This window comes from Oncorhynchus tshawytscha, linkage group LG14 (genome assembly GCF_018296145.1).
Source record: "Oncorhynchus tshawytscha isolate Ot180627B linkage group LG14, Otsh_v2.0, whole genome shotgun sequence".
Taxonomy (NCBI): Eukaryota; Metazoa; Chordata; class Actinopteri; order Salmoniformes; family Salmonidae; genus Oncorhynchus; species Oncorhynchus tshawytscha.
Genome location: NC_056442.1, coordinates 8,694,265 through 8,706,948, shown reverse-complemented (window position 1 = coordinate 8,706,948; position 12,684 = coordinate 8,694,265). Strand labels below are relative to the sequence as shown.

The 12,684-nt window shown below is 44.1% G+C and overlaps 1 long non-coding RNA gene across 1 annotated transcript; it reads left to right on the top strand.

Moving 5' to 3' along the window:
- The first annotated feature begins 4,622 nt into the window (after positions 1-4,622).
- Positions 4,623-7,721, top strand: LOC121839251. The gene is made up of 6 exons (XR_006078775.1): positions 4,623-4,671; positions 4,880-4,980; positions 6,172-6,258; positions 6,347-6,466; positions 6,938-6,997; positions 7,277-7,721. It is a non-coding gene; the product is annotated as an uncharacterized LOC121839251 (long non-coding RNA).
- Positions 7,722-12,684: the final 4,963 nt, after the last annotated feature.

Genomic DNA, 12,684 nt, shown 5'->3' with positions numbered 1-12,684 from the left:
TGGTGCGAAAAGTGCAAATCAATCCCAGAACAACAGCAAAGGACCTTGTGAAGATGCTGGAGGAAACAGGAACAAAAGTATCTATATCCACAGTAAAACGAGTCCTATGTCGACATAACCTGAAAGGCCGCTCAGCAAGGAAAAAGCCACTAGTCTGGGGTACGGTGTGTAGATTGATGAGGAAAAGTACATTTTAGAATAAGTCTGTAACATAACAATGTGGAAAAAGTAAAGGGGTCTGAATACTTTCCGAAGGCACTGTAGATGACCATATCTATGATTATGTACTAAATGTCACATGTCACTCAAACTGTACTGTAGATAAATGTTGAAGGATTTTTTTTTGATAAAGGCAAGTTCACCTTGGGAAGGACCCTGTCTCGACACAGACCAAAATACAGGTTTTGTAGGAGAGCGATTATTATTTTTTTTAACCATATGAATATATGGTTAGATTTGTAATTTATCATGATAGTCATAATAATCATAACACTGTTGCTGTATGTTGTATATCCAACATGTTTCATGTTTTCCTCTGCTCTGGCTTTGTTTTCTCTTCACTTGTGCAGCAATCTGGGCAACCAGTTCTTCTCCGGTTTGCATACCCTATGGGTAACTATGACTTATGTACACAACATGACCAAAAGTATGTGGACACTCGTCAAACATCTCATTCCAAAATCATGGCATTAATGTGGAGTTGCGTCCCCCCTGTGCTGTTATAACAGCCTCCACTCTTTTTGGAAGGCTTTCCACTAGATGTTGGAATATTGCTGCAGGGACCTGCTTCCATTCAGCCGCAAGAGCATTAGTGATGTCGGGCACTGATGTTGTGCGATTAGGCCTGGCTTGCAGTCGGCATTCCAAAGTCAAAGTTCCAAAGTGAAAGGTGTTGGATGGCGTTGAGGTTAGGGCTCTGTGCAGACCAGTCAAGTTCTTCCACACCGATCTCAACAAACCATTTCTGAATGGATCTCACTTTATGTGCGGGGGCAGGAAAGGGCCTTCCCCAAACTGTTCCCACAAAGTTTGAAGCACAGAATCATCTAGAATGTCATTGTATGTTGTAGCGTTAACATTTCCCTTCACTGGAACTAAGGGGCCTAGCCCGAACCATGAAAAACAGCCCCAGACCATTACTCCTCCTCCACCAAACAGAGTCCAATGGCGGAGAGCTTTACACCACTCCAGCTGGCTCTTTGCGTTGCGCATGTTGATCTTCGGCTTGTGTGCGGCTGCTCTGCCATGGAAACCCAGTACATGAAGCTCCCAAAGAACAGTTATTGTGATGACGTTGCTTCCAGGCAGTTTGGAACTCGGTAGTGAGTGTTTACCACGCTACGCGCTTCAGCACCCTGCAGTCCCGTTCTGTGTGGTCTACCACTTCATGGCTGAGTCGTTGTTGCTCCTTGATGTTTCCACTTCACAAAAACAGGACTGACAGTTGACTGGGGCAGCTCTAGCAGGACAGAAATTTGACGAACTGACTTGTTGGAAAGGTGGCCTCCTATGATGGTGCCATGTCGAAAGTCACTCAGGTCTTCAGGAAGGCCATTCTACTGCCAATGTTTCTCTATGGAGATTGCATGTCTGTGTGCTCAATTTTGTACAACTGTCAGCAACGGGTGGGGCTGAAATAGACAAATCCACTCATTTGAAGGGGTGTCCATGTACGTTTGTGTGTGTAGTGTATTAAGTTATTTTTCTTAGAACTGCATTGCTGGTTAAGGGCTTGTAAGTAAGCATTTCACTGTTGTATTCGGAGCATGTGACAAATACAATTTGATTTGATTTGGTTTGAAGTCAGGCTGTGCAACTGTATTTGAGTTTTATTGAGAACGGCCAGTAAATGTATAAAGCCAACCGTAGTGACTTTAAATTAGATATACAACATGACGCCGTAATGTCAGGGAGAGCTACTGCTATTGCTGTTTCTTCTGAAGGGGAACAGAAGACAGATCTCTCCCAGGACACTTAACAGCACTTCCTCTCCCCTCTCTCTGTTTATTGGCTGTATTTACTCTGTTCTTTACAGGCCACCATTGTTTTTAGAGAGGCCAATCACTCCACTTGGTGATTGGATAAACTCCTTTCATGTGTCTTCTCTGGAATCTGGAGCTCAGGCCAGGAACCCAAACAGCCTTTACACCTCTTCCCTATGCCTTGTCCTCATCTGTTTCATACATTTGTGTAACAGAGGTAGTTTAGTGACCATGCTAGTGTGATGATCAGTGACCTTACCTGAGACTTGAAGAGTTGCAATGGCTCCCCTAGCAAATGCCTAGGCTTTGGCTTAGTGGGCTAATGCATTCTCCCGGGATTGATCCCTGTTAGTCACACTTGCTCGTATTCTGAACATGACGAACGCTCGTCTTAATTCCAGGTTAGAAAAGGAGAGGTGAGAAAGGAGAGGGACTTTGCTCGAGGCCAACCTAAGCTCTCTACCAGACGGGTCCTGCGTACACAGGCCAGGCACCATGTTGAAGTCAAAACTGACCCGTTTGCCTCTAAAATGGCTTCAAATGGAATGCATATTGCCTTTTCCCCCTTGAGTATGAGAGCTGCTTTCATCCATTTTCTTTTTCACAATCAAAACGTCTGTTCTGTTTGTACCTTCCAGGCACCGGTGGGCACGCCTTCCTTTCGCATGTACTCCAGCAGTCATCTGGAGATCAGTCAGAGAGCTCTGAGGCTCTTCCAGCAGGCAGCCCGCAAGGTACAGTACTTAGCCCTCTCTTTTTCACTCCATTGGCCTTAAATTAGGCCCTATGTAAACGTACCCGCTGATGATGACAGGGATTTAGCTTAGAAATTGTACAGTCACGTGCTCACTTGTGTCCCATTACGTGTGTTGTTTCTCAAGGTTCCCCAGCACTACAAGTTAATGGGGTACCAGCCTGTTTCGGCCTTTGAGGCTGCCGCTAGCTACATTCCCCCCCCATCCCAGCCCAGGACGCTATGCACTGGGGCACAGGTGAGCCAAGAGACTCACCACCAACACTGTGGGACGCTTACGTAGGTGGTGTGTAATACACAGATCCATTTATACAAAGGAAATACATCACAGTCAATCCTTTAAGCCTTTTATGAGACGATGTACAAGTGATATAACATAAACAATGATGTGCAGCAGCAATAACCCTGAGAACTCTGAATGGTTTGATTGATTACTTAATGGTGTCACTGTCATAGACTAGGATCTGCTCTGCTCCTCTGACATCCAATAGCGTGTGTGTATTTGCTCAAACTGATACAGCAATAACCTCGTTGTTTATGTAATCAAACCATTATTTTTTTAAATGTTCCTATAGTTTCCCATGGTTGACAAGACCGTGACAAGACAACCATTAATCACCCTTCTCCAGAGCTCATGGTCCCCACTTAGCTCCCATCATACAAACACTTACTCATTTGCAGGCAGCTCTCCATAGCAAACTCTTTACCACAACAATACTTATTACAGGAACATCCTACAACTGTCAGATCTGATCTTACTTTAGGACAACGTGAAGTAGGATTTTTGCAATTGCAGAACTAGAGTTTCTAATAGATTGGCCCCATCTCATTGATATGATTTTTATAGTGTATCTCTAATCTTGCCAGCATGGCTGTTATACAAGACTGATAAATCTTTTTTATTTTTTTTCTCTGCTGGGTCATATTCATTAGGGAACACTGTAGAAAAACATTTTGTAACGGAAAACAAAAATGTGTGTTTGGTATTGAACAAGTTCAGGTCGTCTCTCCTGTTTCAGTCTCCTAATGCACTGGTTGCTTACGTGGTTGTGTCCCTCTCTTTCAGGATGAACTGTTTCCCAGGGTGATCCGTTCTCCCTCGGGGTGTGCAGTGGCCGAGCCAGAGGACGAGGAGGATGAGTGTCCCAGTCTGAGCTTCATGGCCCCCACCGCCCTGCTGAAGCCTCCCTACGCACACCCCCTCGGAATCTTTGTAAGGGAATATCACAGAATATGGTAGAACACATGTATTTATTTATTTACAGTATATCACTGGAGGCTGGTGGGAGGCGCTATAGGAGGACGGGCCCATTGTAATGGCTGGAATTGAATAAATGGAACGGTATGAAACACATCAAACATATGGAAACCACGTTTGACTCTGTTCCAATTATTCTATTTCATTCCAGCCATTACAACAACCCCGTCCTCCTATAGCTCCTCCCACCAGCCTCCACTGCTGTATAAATAAATGTGTTCATCATGCATATCTACAGTATGGACCACGTCTATGTCATATCTCTAGTAAATATCTCCAGGTTGTCCATTATAAGGCTATATGCAGTAGATGTAGTCGTAATGATTGGTGTTACTATCATGCATAGTGTTGGAAATGTTTTGTTGGAATCTCTGTCCTGATGATGCCCACAACAGCTGTTCCTCTTGCCAATAGTGGAATCCTTCACCAGGCCTGAGAATATCGATAATTGTGAATAATTTTGCATTGATCATTTATACTGTTCGTGTTCCATGTTGGACTTTGTTCTGCTCTGTAGAACCCAGCCCCCCGGTCTCCATGCCTTCAAAGCAGACCCCCTCTACCTAGAGTGTGATCTGGAGTTCCACCTGTGTCCACTGCCCCGGTACACCATCCCAAAGCCCTCTGTGTTTGGAATGCACACCCCCAGCACTCAGAAGACATTTTTAGACCGAACAGTAGGTCTCTCATATCAAGAGGAGTTATTAAGCAAAAACTCTCACATTTTTGTGTACTAGCATTGCATTTCTATATAATTGAAATAGAATTAAAAATAATAGAATAGAATACCTTGATTTTTCACACAATGTGGACATTTGTGGTAAGACTAAAGCCAAAGTCGTTTTTACAACAATTACACAATTCTTTATCCTGATCAAATTGCAGGATGTGATCCGAGGCGTGATGACCTGGAAGAAGTTCCCATCGGCTGCCCTGGCCTCTCTGTCCAACAGTCCCACACTCACCAGTAGCTGGGCCCTGCGCATGTAAGGATCCAGTAGCACAGCTTTACAGGGCTCACACCACACATACAGCTGCGTAAAGCGACCGCTAAAGTGACAGTGTCTTAACGGATCATGATGTACTAACTCATCTATACTATGTGTTCTTGAGTAAACAGTGCAATGTATGGACTGTTCTTCACACACAACTGAACACAATTGAACACTTATCTTGTTTGATCATCTTGTTTGACCAGCTCACAGCCGAGGTTTCATGGTACTGGGATGCTATGGGTAGGTAGATAGCACAGGAGGTTGGTGACACCTTAATTGGGGAGGACGGGCTCGTGGGAATTACAGGAATAGAATGAGTGGAATGGTATCAAACACGTGGTTTCCAGGCATTTGATGCCATTCCATTTTCTCCATTCCAGCCATTATAATGAGCCGTTCTCCCCTCAGCCATCTCCTGTGGGAGCTAGTTAGTTAGGATTGTTTTGCTATTATATGCAGATTTTCCATTGATTGCATAGAGCTTCAATGAAGGCACCGCACGCAACCAGTAAGTTGCACTTGAGCATTTTGACTTGACGAACGTGGAAAACCCTTTTGCTCCTTAGGAAGTACACTGTCATTCACAAACTTCCATCAGCTGGCTCAGTGTGTTTGTGCGTGTCCACTTCTTCCAAGGATCTACTTGCGTGCTTCTTCTCTGCCTCCAGATCATTTGAATGGCTAAGGCTAAGCTGTAGCACGTTAGCTACAGGCCCAGACCAGTGCAAGTCTCACAGACAGACTTATGAATGGAAACACAGTGATTTACTTCATATTTACAGGGTGAGGGGGGGACCGGCACTCTGTTCCCTTGTCTAAGATCTATGGCCATGGTGCAGACTCCTTTCTGGAATCCATTCCAACACCAGGGTTACTAAGAGCCAGCGCTAATATCCTCTGCTTTGTTGAAGTAGTGTCCAAACAAGTCCAAGTGAAATGTTGCCTATCAGTTAAAGTAGGCCTCTACAACAAACCATAGGGCTGCCTAGTCATCTGACGTGAAGATATTGCAAACATCAACAGGATGTTAGCCTGTATGTTTATACTCAGCTGTACAACATGGGCTGAAATTGTGTTACCTTTTATAAATACAGTTGATATAATAGAGTTGAGTCATTGAGTCAATGTACCAGTCCTTTAATGACCTCAGAGTCTCTATCACCTAACCGTGTGTTCCACCAGGTCTGACACCTTCAACAGTGACACCATGGCGCCCACAGCTCTGAATGGCCTTCCAGAAGATATGACAGAGGAGCTACTGGATGGACGGTAAGCACTAACACACGCTGACAGACAGGCGGACTGAAAGTAACAGGAATCCATTTCAGAGGTTTGTGTGACTGATGTGTTTTACCAGGTCTTAAAGCACGGGAGTATCTCTCACGCCCGAGATGATCCGAGCAGAGTTTCCCCTGCCAGAGAATGTACCTTCCACTCCCAGACAGCTAAAAGACGACAGCTCTAAAGATGACAGGAGGTATACTGTTCGCACGCACGCGCACACACACACACATCATGCATCTGTGTTTCCACTAAATTAACCTCTAATCCCTAGGAGGAATACTGGCATTTAATTTAGCCTACAACTCAATCAGTGTGTCTTCCCTTGAGTCCTTGCCAATTGTCATCAATCAATAACTTCAATTAGCATTTATGTCACGCACACCATTTTCTGTTTCTTCATGTTTGGTTTGTCGTTATCTCTGTACTTCTATTGATGGTGTGGCATGCTAATTGTTAGTAATTGGATTTGTCAAAAATCATATTATAATCAAATGATCTCTTCTAATTTGGCTAAAATAATGACGTTACATCAGCATGATGCAAAATTAGTCAAGAGATACAGAATTATAATTATGCTGCTGTACTACTGCCCCCTTGTGGATGTTAGATAAAGGTTAGATTAAAGTGGAGATAACAACAGCTCATTTTGCTTCTCCTACACTAGTTCCCCGAGTCCCTGTAAAACTCCCCAGAGGATGCCTGTCAGTACAGTAAACACCTCCAGGTGAACACAACACTGTTCCTTTCCCTCCCACTCAGCATCTGGTGTTAGCATCAACTACTATCACACACACACACACACACACACACACACACACACACATATATATATATATACATACATATATATATATATATATATATATATATATATATATATATATATATTATACACACTTTCTAATCTAAGACATATCTCTTTTTTATTTAATGGAAGATTTCAAAACCAAGAACAACAGCTTTGATTATTAATATGTCTAACTTTGACTCATAACTTCCACAGGGAATCAAGAGAGCAGCAGCTGGAGATGTTTCTGAAGTCTCAGACCAATAGACTTGGTGCCAAGGTGACGGCGCGACTCAACCACCTGAATATTGTGGGCAAGGCTAATTCACCCTCTACACCAGAGAATAAATAGTGCTATATTTGTTACGAGGCACTAAGGTTGATGCAGGAAATATCAGATTACAGTACCAACATACATTGACTGATATATTTCCTATAATATATTTTACTGTTAAATACATCATTACTGCAGCTGCTATGTGCTATTGTACAGTTGCCACACCACTGATGCTGTGCCCATTGTCTTGCATTTACGCTGGCCAATTCAGCCAAGGACATTTTCATTTAAAACAGTCATTATGTACTTTAAAGTTCGGCTTCTTGTTTTATTTAAATAATGACATGCCTTTCTGGTAAATAAAAAAATAGATAAAGCAACGATTCCAAATTTACACCTGTATGTCACAGATCCACAGTTAAAGCAATCTCTATTGCACTCCACACTGCTCTTTCACACTTGGACAAAAGGAACACCTACGTGAGAATGCTGTTCATTGACTACAGCTCAGTGTTCAACACTATAGTGTCCTCCAAGCTCATCACTAAGATGAGGACCCTGGGACTAAACACCTCCCTCTGCAACTGGACCCTGGACATTCTGACAACACATCCGCCATGCTGAACCTCAACACAGGGGCGCCTGCTTAGTCTTCTCTACTCCCTGTTCACCCATGTCTGCGTGCCCACGTTCGACTCAAACACCATCATTAAGTTAGCCGATGACACGGCAGACCGTGGTAGACCTGATCACTGACGATGATGAGACAGCTTACAGGGAGGAGGTCAGAGACCTGGCAGTGTGGTGCAAGGACAACCTCTCCCTCAACGTCAGCAAGACAAAGGAGCTGAGCATGGACTACAGGAAACGGAGGGCTGAGCACCGGAGTATTTGCATTGCCCCCCTTGTTTTTGCACTGACATTCTTGCTCAGGCTCTATGAACACTCAATGTACTCTACCCACACACTCACACATACCACACCGACACTCCAACACAAACACACACACACACACACACACACACTACATATATACACTCACACACACACACACAAAACACACATGCATATTTTAGGAACATTTAGTGGTCCTAAAACGGAACCTTGAGGAACACCGAAACTTACCATTCATTTGTCAGAGGAAAAACCATCCACAGAGACAAACTGATATCTTTCCAACAGATGAGATCAAACCAGGCAAGAACTTTCCTGTGTAGACCATTTAGGGTTCCCAATCTCTCCAAAAGAATGTAGTGATCGATAGACAAACTGATATATTTCCGACAGATAAGATCTAAACCAGGCAAGAACCTGTCTGAATACACCAATAGGGTTTCCAATCTCTCCAAAAGAATATAGTGATCGATGGTGTAAAAAGCGGTACTAAGGTCTAGGAGCACGAGGACAGATGCAGAACCATGGGCTGACACCATTAAAAGGTATCATTAAAAGGTACCACCTTCACAAGCTTTTAAAAACATTTTATTGAGAGGAATGGGAGATTCGATCTAGGCCAATAGTTTGTTTTTTACATTTGCCGGGTCAAGGTTTGGCTTTTTCAGGAGAGGCTTTATTACCGCCACTTTTAGTGAGTTTGGAACACATCCAAAGGATAGTCAGTCGTTTATTATGTTCAACATAAGAGGGCCAAACACAGGAAGTAGCTCTTTTAGTTGTTTAGTTGGAATAAGGTCCGGTAGGCAGATGGAAGGTTTAGAGGCCATGATGACCATTTTCGTGAATGTGTCAAGAGATTCAGGATAAACAAACACTAGTGTCTCCATTGACCCTAGATCCTGGCAGTTCTGTGCAGACTCAGGAAAAGTGAGTTTTGGAAAAATATGCAGATTCAAGAGGAGACCGTAATTTGCTTTCTAATGAACATTATCTTTTTGGCGAAGAAGTTCATGTATTTGTTCATCCTCACTTGGGGAATGCTGCATTTCGACAGCATAAAAAAATAAATGTTGGATTATTTTTATTCTCCTCAATCAGGTTGGAAAAGTAGGCTGATCGAGCAGAAGTGAGGGCTCTTTGATATTGCATGGTACGGTCTTTCCAAGCTAGTTGGAAGACTTCCAGTTTGGTGGAGCGCCATTTCCATTCCAATTTTCTGGAAGCTTTGCTTCAGGGCTCTGGTATTTTCTGTATACCAGGGAGCTACTTTCTTGAGACAAATGTTTTTAGAGGTGCGACTGCATCTAGGGTATTACGCAAAAAAAATGTAGATCCTCGTTTAGGTGGTTAACTGATTTTTGTACCCCGATGTCCTTGGGTAGGTGGAGGAAGTCTGGAAGGGCATCTAGGAATCTTTGGGTTGTTTGAGAATTTGCAGTGCAGCTTTTGATAATCCTTGGTTGGAGTCTGAGCAGATTATTTGTTGCAATTTCAAACATACTAAAATGGTTGTCCGATTAGGAGGAAAAACATTTAGATCCACAATATTTATTCCACAGGACAAAACTAGATCCAGGGTATGACTGTGGCAATGAGTAGGTCTGGAGACATGTTGGACCAAACCCACTGAGTTGAAGATGGCTCTGACAGCCTTCTGGACTGGCTCTGTGGACTTATCCACGTGAATATCAAAGTCACCAAAAATGTGAATATTATCTGCCATGACTACGAGGTCCGATAAGAATTCAGGGAACTCAGTGAGGAACGCCGTATACAGCCCAGGAGGCCTGTAAACAGTAGCTTTATAAAGGGATTGAGTAGGCTGCAGAGATTTCATGACTAGAAGCTCAATAATGAAAACACAGTCGTTTTTTTTCCTTTGTAAATTGAAATGTGCTTTTGTAAATGTTAGCAACACCTCCGCCTTTGTGGGATGCACGGGGGATATGGTCACTAGTGTAACCTGGAGGAGAGGCCTCATTTAACACAGTAAATTCGTCAGGCTTTAGCCATGGTTCAATCAGGGCTATGTATTTACCTGCATTACCAAAACAATAGTTAATGGCGGACAGAGTTTTTCAGCTATTGTGCATTTGTCTATGCATTGACAGATTTTTTTTAAATTTTACCTTTATTTAACCAGGCAAGTCAGTTAAGAACACATTCTTATTTTCAATGACGGCCTGGGAACAGTGGGTTAACTGCCTGTTCACGGGCAGAACGACAGATTTGTACCTTGTCAGCTCAGGGGTTTGAACTCACAACCTTCCGGTTGCTAGTCCAACGCTCTAACCACTAGGCTACCCTGCCGCCCCATACACCACTGTTGTCCGCTTTAAAACTAGTTTCCGTCTCCTTGATGACTTTGTCTTTCTCTAGACACGTTTCAACTGCTCTCTCGTTCTTGTAGATGTCCTCCATCTCTTTTATTTTCTCCTCCCTCTCTTTGATAGACTTCCTCATGCTCGCCATTGTCTTTAGGTTGTCCTCACATAACAGTTTTCGCCTCCAGGTTGCTTTCTTCCACCTGCTGGTACATTGTGAGAAGGAGCTCACTTTCGTACCCTACAACCATCTCAATCTTTTCCAGCTGCTCAACCACCTGTTGGCTATTCACTGGGTTTTCATTCTCCATGACGTGGTACCTGTTCCCACTTTTCTCCACCAGCCACCGGAGGGCACTCCAGCTCTCGATGTGCTCCTCAGGGGTGACCTTTCTGAAGCAGTCCCCCATGGTGAACAGTACCAGGGTGAGGGTTCACACCCCTAGGACCAGTAGCTCCAGATGTTGCTCCAAAGCTTGCCTGTCGCTCTCTGTGAAGGTCATGTCACCCGAGACCACGAGGAAGAGGGCGTGAGTCTCCGGAGGACACAGATGAACGCTGCGTACCACCTCCCACTTCACTCGCTCAGACTTGTCCTGCATGGAGCACCAGCCCCAGCCCAGAGTGTCAACCTCGCTACCGCAGAGCTTTTCCCATCATATTTTCCCCCTAGGAGCAAAATCCTTAGCTCTGTCAGTCTGTGGGTTGCTTCTATGAGTGAGACTGAGAGACACAAGATCTCATCCAAATCTAACCGAAATACAGTAGTTTGTTACAAATATGTACTGTACTGTGTGTTTGGTTGAAATGACCGTTTTTCACCTGAGTGAAGAAGAGCTCTGAGTGTCTATGTCCCTCTTTGGGCCCACTTCAGTCTATCATCTGCCCTTTTTCAATCTCCCTGCTCGTGTTCAACATTTTCCCAGACTGTCATTGATTTCAAAGCATCTGCCATTGTTTCCCGACATCACCTCTATCCTCTCCAGCAGCCTTCTGACCTGTTTGACATCATCGTCCCCGCTCACATTGTCAAACACATGGTACCTGTTATTGTGTTTCTCCACCAGCTGCTTCCAGCTGGCTTCTCTCTCCAAGAGCTGCTCTATCCTCGAGTCCTCCTCCCTCAGAGTGTCACCCCCAGTGAACAGCAAGATGGGGTACCGCCAGATACTTTCGATGGGAAACTCCAGCTGCTCTTCCACCGTCCGCTCCTTCCCCCTGAACATGTCCATGACTAGCAGGGAAATGTGTGGTCCCCTGGAAGACACATGGACACGTTGTATGCCAACCTCTGCTTAGCGCTCTCCAGGGAGTCCAGGGGGAAATAGCGCCCCGTCCAGGCGGGGATGTCCATCACAGTGACCCTTCTCCCAAATACTTCCACTTCTCGCCTCAAACACTCCTCGGTTTGGGCTCTGATGGGGAACTCCTCTCGGCCTAGGATGGTGTTTCCTGTTGAACTCTTCCCAGAGTAGCGGCTCACCAGGAGAACGATCCTCAGCTCTGAGTGACGACCTTGGTTCCTCCCCTGTCCATGTGATATTATCCATTATGATCTAAAAGGCTAAACTGATCCTAGATCAGCACTCTGAGAGGCGTTATGAATACAGGTCCAGGCATACTTTCCCTTCAGCTAACATGCAGTGCATACATCTGAAAAATCTAATTTTCTTACTGGCAAGAAAAAGCCATATACTGTACTGTAGCTACCCTGCCAAATATGACTATTAACACTGTTAATGTGACATTAGGTCTACTATGTTGTAGGCCTACACATTATGCAACCCAAACAAACTGATTAGAATGCAGGCTTACTATTGTCACAGTCATGTTCACACACTTTGTTGCACTCCCGCTTTCCTCCAAATGGTAAAGTCCTCTAATCTCGTTAATGTTGATGATAGAATCAGTCATTCAATTGTCAGGAATGGCTAAATTACGGTATACGGCATGTTATGACATGTGCTGTTGTCAGCACCACTCATCTATTTTCACTTCTTGTTGCAGTGCAGTTAAAAACGTTTAGGCTTTTATGAGTCTCAAAGTCCCTCACTCATTTAACTCTGGAGGAGGGCCAATGTCATATCATGTAACTCTGGAGGAGGGCCAATATCATATCATTTAAC